A 9,656-nucleotide genomic window follows, 5' to 3' on the forward strand; every position below is an offset into this window, starting at 1 on the left:
CAAAGCAGAAGAGTGGTAAGGGCTGGACAATGGGAGTGTAAGTGACTTACCCAGGGTCACACAGCTAGAAAGAGTCTTAAGGCCAGATTTGAACCTAGGACCTCCCATTTCTAGGCCTGGCTATCAATCCTCTAAGCCACCTAAAATAATTTTACATGTCATTGGGAATTACTAGAAGCGTTGGATTGGTTTTAAAAGAGTTCTGATGGACTAGAAGGGTGTTGCTTGAAGAAAGGTTCCATGTAAGGTCTAAAGTGATTCAAAGTATTGTCATAAGGAAATTTGCATCTAAGAAGAAGAAGAAGTTGAACAGAAGTTATTGATTGCTACTTAGTTAATAAGGTGAAATGTGAATATGGAAAATCCTGGACTTAGATCAAGGGAGAGTTGAAAGCTGAGGATGTGAAATAAAATATACAAGGCTATATGCAATCGCTGTGACTATTGACTTTGCCCAGTTTTTATTATTATTGTTTCAAAATTTCAATAGAGTGGGAGTAAACACTCTATTGAAGAGTGAAGGAGAGTGAAGGGGAGAAACAACTGGTATAAAACCAAAAGACAATAAGACATAATGGTGAATTCAGAGAAGTTTGATGAATGTCTTTGAAACTAAAGGTAAGAATCTTGGTTAAAATAAACTGTGGTGGAAGTAGATTACTGAGTCTGGAGACAGGAAGCATGGTTTTTCATTCAAGTTGTCAGATATGCTAACCATTGAGAAGGCAGTTAACCTTTCTGAGTCTCAAATTTCATTTTCTACAAAATAAGAGCAATAAAAAATCACTACAAACTTCACAGGTTTATTGTGGGGGAAATGCCTATTAAGCCTTCAGGAATGAATGTTAATTATTATTATCATACATTATTTTAAATGTATAAATAGTGGCTCACATTTGCTATTTTAAACATAGCAATCTTGTAAGGGAAGCAGTGTAGGAAATGTTATCGCACTCACAAATATCCTTTCTTTTCCACCGCCTCATCACCAAAACTATCCTGCCCACACCAGAGACTGGATCCTGAAGGAACTCGTGCCCTGAGCTCTCCTCTATTTGGATCTACGAGGTGCTGGGCACTGTGCTAAGCACTTTACAAGTATTATCTCATTTATTCCTCAAAACAACCCTAGGAAGTAGATGTTATTACAACCCCATTTTATAGTTGAGGAAACAGACGATTTGCCGAACGTTGCATAGTTAGGATGCATAACATATTCCATAAGGCCAAATTTGAATTTGTCCTCCTGACTCCAGGCCCTGAGCTCTCTCCACTGCACAAACTAGCTACCTAGGTAGAATACAATTTATGAACGATAATAAAATATAATTGACTCTGACAGAATGCATTTGTTGATTTTTTTTCTGAACTTTTGTACCCATAGCCAACCTATGGTTGCAATTCAACCACAATTTGATAAACGGAGTTATATTCTAATCTAAGTTTTTCCAATAGATTCATTGTCATTAAACCCAATTTTGACCTACCGATAAACTATTTCTTATCCTTGTACAAATCACATAATAATGCTAACTATCTTAACACTTTAATTATAGTTGCAGGGATTAGAACATTGGTTTTACAGTAACATCTACAAAATTCTGAAAACCATTCAAATCAATCTCATGCTTTAAAATTTCACTTTATTTAATTTTCACCAGGTGTCCATGGAAAAATTAGTTCTTTATTAGGCCAAGTACTTGATTCTAAAAAATCAGAACAATTAAAAATGCTTTCATCATTTTTTCTTTCTGATAAAAGATGTAAGTTTATGTGTTGAATGATATTTTTCAATAGTATATTCCTAAGGAGAATATTAAATTTATTATTTTTTATTAAATGGAATATCTATATTTGGAATGGAATATTAAATGGAATATCAAATAAACATATTTGATCTAAAGCTTCAACTTGAGAGACATGCTTTCCAGAACCTTAAACCTTAAAACTATAAAGTTTTCCAAAAATTTTATGATACATTTGATTATTTAGGGGCCTTCTGAATATTAGTTATTTTATGTCATTAAAATTAATCACAATTTCTCAATTTCAATCATTGTAGCAAACTCTTATAAGAAATTAATGTCACCTAATCTTTTTATCCAAACAGAAACAGAAGAAGGAGGAAAAATGTATATATAATGCAGGCTATGGGTACTGCCCATCTTGCTCCCAGTATTCAACTGAGTTTAATAATTTCAATTTCAAGTCCTTTAGCTACACTTCTAATTTGGTTTTATTTTATTAGATTGGTGACAAAGGGAATGAGTTTTATCCAGTAATATTTAAATGATTAACTTGTTTTATTTTAGATTCTTTCATACTTTTAGATTGAACAGTTTTGAGCCTCCCATTCTCAGGGTGAGACCCTACACGTTTTCCCTCAACACTTTTCCCATTTAACAAACTTCAAGGGCTCCCTCTGGCCTCCAGAATCAAATAAAAAACCCTCCATTTTACTTTTAAAACCCTCATAACCTGAACCTTTCTACCTTTCCAGTTTTCTTATACCTTGTTTCTCTCCATGTACTCTACAATTCAGTGACACTGGTCTAATTGCTGTTCTGCCCTTAAGATACTCCATGTATTTTTTTTTCATGGCACTGTCCCCCATTCCTGGAAGTCTTAACCCTCTACTCTCTCTCCTGGCTTAAATCTCACAGTCTACAAGAAGCCTTTTCTGATCTCCTTTAACACTAGTGCCTTCTCTCCCTTTATTTCCAACTTATCCTTATTGTTCATAGTTGTTTGCATGTTGTTTTCTTTCATTAGACTGTGAGAGCCAAGACAGTTTTTTGTTTATATTTTTGGCAGGGGTAGGGATGGAGGATTCCTCATATTCTCAGAGCATTTGCACAGTGCATGAAGCACAATAGGTGCTTAATAAATGTTTGTTGGTTCAACTAATCATGAGAAAAGTTGAAATTGTTCCATATATATGGGGGTCAGTTGAAGGAACTAGCAATGTTTAACTTGGAGAAGACTCAGAAAGACAATATTTCTTTCTTCAAATGTTTTGCTTGGACCCAGAGAGTACAGTTAGGAATGATAGTCAGAAATTATGGAAAGGAAGATTTTGATCCAATTAAGATGGAAAAATTTCCCAATAATTGGACCTATATAAACATGGAATAGGCTGCCTCTTCATAACATCTTAAGGCTCCTGTCACTAGAAGTCTTCAAGCAGAAGTTGCATAATGTTATGACTAAAGTTCTCTGGACACTGTAATTTAATTTATATTTATTTATTAAATAATAAAAAGTGGGCTAGACAAAGAGAAGATATCAGCCAAATGTGGCCTGCTGCCTTCTAAGAACTATGCCCTGTTGCACAACTACTTAGTTCCAAAGCTCCCACTTTTTCCTGGTACTCTATACTCTTTGTGACGTCCCTTTCTCAAGTCTCTCAGACTGGATCACTCTGGACAAGAGGCAGGTCTTCCAGACACCATGGAATCATGCAGGGCAAGAGACAAGGATCTTTAGGGATGCCAAAAGTCAGGAGACCTTTGGAATGGCTGCACAGTGCTCATGTCCACTTTTCTCTACCCTGCTTCTTAAAAGACTTGATTACACAAAAAGAGCTTTGTCTCCTCCCTTATTCAACTAGAGGGTATGGAAAGAAGCAAGCTGTAGTTTCAAACTTTAAGATTAAATTCTTTCCTTTAAAATCCAAAGGTTGTCTTGGGGTGTCAAAAAAAGTACAGGCTAGTGTTAAATTTTCACACTAACTACTTGGAGATAATTCTGAAGAAATTTCCTATATCAGGTAGAGGCTGCATGACCTTAAGAGGTCTTTACCAATCTGTGATTTTCCTTCATTTCAGACACACTATAGATTAATTAGGCTTTTCTAGGCTGACCTAGGAACTTAGAGATTGCTTATGACTTAAAATATAGGATCACACTTGCTAATTACATCAACTTTTAAAAATGTAAACCCTTTTCTTCTGTCTTAGGATGCTGTATATTGGTACTATGTCTTGGGTCCAACCAAAAGGAAGAAAGGCTAGGCAAAGTGACTTGCCCAGGGTCATACAGCTAGGAAGTATCTGAGGCCAGAGTTTAACCCAGGTCCTTCTAAGGTCTGGCTCTCTAACTACTGAGTCACCTAATTGCCCCTCAACTGACTTTCAAGTACCTCCTCCTCACGACCTCTTTCCCAATCCTCCCCATACCAATACCAGTATGACTTTGTAAATATTTTATATGCACTTATGTCCTTGCTCATTGTTTCCTTCCTGGGTCCTTACCCCCATTAGAATGTAAGCTCCACTGGGGCAAGGACTTTAGCCTATGTCTTTCTGTACCTCCAATACTTAGAACTATGTGCCTAGCACATAGTAAATGCTTGATAAATGAATATTGAATTGTTGAATACATTTTTGCAATAAAATCTATTATCAGTTGGGAATTAGGAGGAAAGAGTATTTGATTGGATCACAAGGTCTCTAATGACTGTTTAAATTCCACTGACACTGTGCATTCAATTTTTGAAATGATTTATGAACCTAGTAAATTGTTGCATTCTGTATGAGGCAAGAAGGTAGCAAAGCGTATTAGATTTGGAGTCGGGAAGACTTTAGCTTGAATCTGGCCTCCGAGACAGTTCATCCTTAACTTTCTGGGGAGCCAGGGTAACATTCCTAGAAAATGGCTCAAAAGTAAAAAACGCAAATGCTGATATATTGAACTGTGGGAAATGAGGGGTTAGGCTCCCATGACCTCCCCGAATGGTAATCCTTTGCTAGAGGTTGCTGAAAATACACTTCTACACGTAATTCTTTATAAAAACCATTCATTCTGGTAGTATGCACTTTTCCTAACACAATAACCGTGAAGTAACCCATAAAACACAGGAGGGAAGAAAGTCAATACCTCATGAGTTGGGAGAGGGGTCAGGGATGGGATGTCAGAACCCCAAAATAAAAAGAAGGAAAGGGGCAACCTGCCATCTCTGATCTCGCTTTTGGCTCTGTAGTTGAACTGTTCCCCAACGAAAAGTACATGCCTTGGGGTGAGTCCCTGGCCCAGTTCCAGGAGCTTAGAACTCCTGCTGGGGCCTGCCTGGCCCAGCCCAGCCATCCTTTGGTTACCCCTCAGGAGCCAGGCAGCAGGGGCAGTGGCTGAGCCAGGATGCTTCAGCACCTTCAAGAGGGTGGGGGTGATCAACATATTTATTCACAAACTTAGCCACTTTTCCTTTTGTTCAGTTCTCTCACCAGGCAATTAAGAAGTCACTATAGCACTTTCTGGAGTGGGTCCATGAATACTTTTACGAATACTTTTCTCTTTCTTGTGGATATAAGTTTTTGTGGATTCATTAAACACCAAGGACGTTGCTAACAGTGACTACAGACTTTCTGACATGAAGTTTAGCACCTTTGTTTTCCCACTAAGCTGCATTACTGACTTTGAATGCTTGGGCTTGAAGCCCAAAGGACTTGGCCTATGCTTTGGGAACATAATTGCAACACAAAACTTGAGTTTCAAAGGCAAACTATGAAAATATGCAGCAAAAAGATGGAGAGCTCTTTCCAAGGATTAGGTGAACAAGACCAGTGAAGCCCTTAGTAGGACACCAGCTCCATAATACTGCATCTCACATCTACCTTTTTTCTATACTGTGTTTAGTTGCCAATGTCTGTTGCCTAGAGGAAAGTGAAAATGAAGTTACTAATAAAATCACAGGGATGCTTGAAGTTCCAAAAATTAAACATAGGAATGTTGAGGATTGAATATATTTGGGTGTATGACCCTGGTCAAGTCATTTTCTCTCAGAATCAATTTTTCTCTCTGTTGAATGGGGATAACAATTACATCAACCTCACAAGGTTTTTGTGAGGATCAAATGAGATAACGTGTTTTATAAATCATAAAGTACTATATAAATGCTAGTTATTATTACCACCCTACTTTAAAAAATCATAACAAATTTTAGAAAAAAGTAGGCTAATGTTTTTTGAATTAAAAGAAAAAAATGAACACATTTAAAGATTTCCTTTAAATGAGGAACAATACTGTTATGTTTAATGAATGTTATACATTAATGCTCACTCATCATACGAAAATGCACTCCATATACCCTCATTCAAGTCTGCAGGTCCTGAGTGGGGTCAGTTCCTTTTCTAGCTCTGCCAATCTACTTGGGTGGTTGTGCAGAAGCTATTTCACTCTTCTGGATCTGCATTCTAGCTTAAAAAAAAAAAACAAAAAAAAACCCCTTTTCTTCCACTTTAGAATCAATACTATATTATTGGTTCCAAGGCGGAAGAGTGGTAAGGGTTAGGCAATGGGGGTTAAGTGACTTGGCCAGGGTCACACAGCTGGGAAGTGTCTGAGGCTAGATCTGAACCTAGGATCTCCCCTCTCTAAACCTGGCTTTCAATCCACTGAGCCACCCAGCTGCCCCCTCCACCCCCATTCTAGCTCTTCTAATCTGTAAAATGTGATAGTTAATATCCTTTCCAATTCTTGGAACAAGGAATAAGTGAGATAGAGAGTGAATTTATTAAATATAAAGTAGTACTTAGTTTTCTCTTCCTGAAGGTGGAGCTATGTGCAGAGAAAAGGATCATTGCCATTTTATTCTGACTTATTCTGATTTAAGCAATGCTATCTTTTTTTTTCTGAAATACTTTTATCATCAGATAATTTTTATGATTTTTTAAATATTCTCTTTCCACTTAATATGGTACTATTTTTGGGGGGGAAAGGTGAATTTTACATGTAGCATACATACCTCTACTTAGATCTTTTGGTTGTCTTCCTCATGGGGAGACTGCCAAAATTTTTAATTATGACTTGTCCAATACCAACTGATACTGGGTGATTTTAAAAACATACCTTTCTTTCTACTGACAGATATAATGTACTTTTTGCCTTTCAAACTACTAGATTGATTATCTATTATCAAAGTGGTGTGTATTAATTTGACAAGCTTTGTTTCCTTTAAAGGTAAGAATGGTTTCTCTTTATCCTATGTTATTATAATCATTATATGTTATTATAATTGTCTGTTCATGATTTTTCCTCCCAGAACTAGATTCAAAACTGACAGGACTGTCATTTTTATGGCCTGCATTCTCCCTGTGTTTAGACAAAATTTTTGTTTTTTCACTAGTTGCCCAAAATGACAAATACTGGCTGCCATGATTTTAGCTAGTACCTGGGGTGACAGTCAGAAGAGTAAAACATTCCCAGTTACTTCATTTTTCTTCCCAAAGCAAGAGAAGGAGAAATCATAAGACAATTTTTTAAGGACTGGTTTTAAGTAGTCTTTCTTTTATAGAATTTATAGAAAGTGGACTAGCTTTATTCATAGGCAAAAGTGGCCTCCCACCAAAATGATCTCTTCTATTAAAGTGGTGAAAATTCCTTCCTTGAGAGTTTGAGTCTTCCACTTTTAAGAGATTAAAATGCAAATAATCCTTAGAAGAGTAGCTCCTTAAGCCTTTTATCAGGTAGTACTTTGGAAAGGATTTTTTTGATTCTCTTAAGTACTCTGAAAGTGGTGGTGCCACTTAAGTTTTTCTTAAACTATGTATGTGGTAGGATTTGGAAGCAAAGGATCCTGGTTTAAACACTAATTCTGCTACTTACTCCTCCTGTGCTACTGTGTGACCTGGGTCTCAGGTTCCATTTCTAAAATGAGGACACTGGGCTAGATGGCCTCTAAGGTTACTAACAACTCAAAGACTATAATCCTACAAATCAGGACACCTAGGTAGCACAGTGGATTGAAAACCAGGCTGGGAGTTGGGAGGACTTGGGTTTAAATATGACCTCAGATATTGCCTAGCTTTGTGATCCTGGGCAAATAAATTATTTAACTCCCATTGCCTAGTCCTTGTTGCTCTTCTAGCTTAGAACTGATATTAAGACAGAAGGTAAGGTTTAAAAAAAATAATCCTATAAATCACAACATTTTAGGTTGAAAAGGACTTTAGAAATCATCTAACTTAACAGTGATGAGCAAACTACGGCCAGCAGGCCAGATGCGGCCTCCTGAAATATTCTATCCAGCCCCGCCACATTATTACTAATCTGACTAAAACAATGAGTAGGATACAATACAATGAAACTTTGAAAGAGTTGCCTTAGAAACAGACTGATAGATGAGCATTTCCTTTCCTTTGTCCCCCTCTTTAAAAAATTTGCCCATCACTGGTCTAACACAATTTATAGATAAAATAGCAATCCTCTCTGCCTGAAAGCAGGTTCCCAAAGCAGCCCAATTCCAATTCTGAAGATTTTGGGTTGTTAGAATGTTTTCCTCATTATAAAATTAAAACCTTCCCATGTATAGTTTCCACCCCTTGTTTCTTGTTCTGTGGTCTTGGGCCAAATGGAACAAGTCTATTTTCTCTTTCACATTACAACCCTTTGTTATGGGAGAAATACACCCAAGTTCGAAGCTGGGTGTCAACCCAAGAATGGGAGACTCAAACTCTGTTTAATCCAGAAGTAAGAAAAGAATTTTATTTGACAAAGAAGAGGCTTTTAAGATAATATAACTAGGCTGGTGGAATGAATTTAGGGACTGGTAGTGTAGCCTGATAGCTAGTAGAATAGCAGCCCCTGTGGTGGAATAGCAGTCCTGTGGTGGAGTAGCTCCTTGCACTGATGAAATAGCCCCAGAGTTCTGGGCTGATAGAGTAGCTCCATAGTCCTGGGCTGATGGAATAGCCCTGGAGCTGATGGAGTAGCTTCTGAGCTGGTGGAGTAGTGACTTTCCGAGTGTGGAGTAGTGACTCTCCAGGTGTAGAGTAGCAGCCTCTGAGCAGCTGGAATAGCAGTTCTGGAGCTAATGGAATAACCTGGGAGCTGGTGGAACAGTTCCCTGAAGCTAATGGAGTAGATGGGGAGCTAATGGAGCAGTCCCTCTGTGTGGATCAGGGTTCGCATATTTATCGAGGACCCTGGACTGCCAGACCTCTTGATGCACATGTCTCATGTTTCCCCCTCATTGTCCCCCTGCCATCTTTTGTCAGCTTGGGAGAGATCTCACCTTCATCAAAGGTGGTAATGTAACTAAGGTAAATAAAGAACAAATGGCTATTATAGTAGCCTAATAATTCAGAACTAAGGTAAATATAGGCACAAAGCTGTGGCACAGAGCAGCCTGACAATTCTGAACTAAGTAACAGAACAGTATAAAACCATTATGAGTGATTAACAATAAAGAATGGTTAACTGATTAATAATACAAACTTTACAGTTTATACTTAGCTAGTGCTAATTGGTGAGAAATACAAGATTTCAGAGCATGAAGGTCCTATTTCCTTTACTGCATGTTGCCCACCTCCATCCCCTTCAAATGCTTTTAGACGGCTAGTTAACACATTAGATAGAGTGGATGGAGTACTTAGTTCTGGAATTAGGGATGCCTGAGTTCAAATTCAGCCTTATGGACATTTACTAGCAGTGTGACCCTGGGTAAATAACTAATCTCTTTCTCAGTTTAAAAAAAATAATATGGTGGGGAGACCCACAGATGTGGATAGTGGTAGATCCACTCAGGGATCCCCCTGAATACCCAGCTGGATATTCTAACTTTTGGTTAGTGAGAGTGAAACTGAATCACTTTCTCTCACTGGGCCAGTTGAGCAAATGCCTTGGAGACAATTGATATTAAAAAAAAAACAAACCCCAGT

The sequence above is a fragment of the Gracilinanus agilis genome, chromosome 1 (assembly GCF_016433145.1).
Source record: "Gracilinanus agilis isolate LMUSP501 chromosome 1, AgileGrace, whole genome shotgun sequence".
Classification (NCBI taxonomy): domain Eukaryota; kingdom Metazoa; phylum Chordata; class Mammalia; order Didelphimorphia; family Didelphidae; genus Gracilinanus; species Gracilinanus agilis.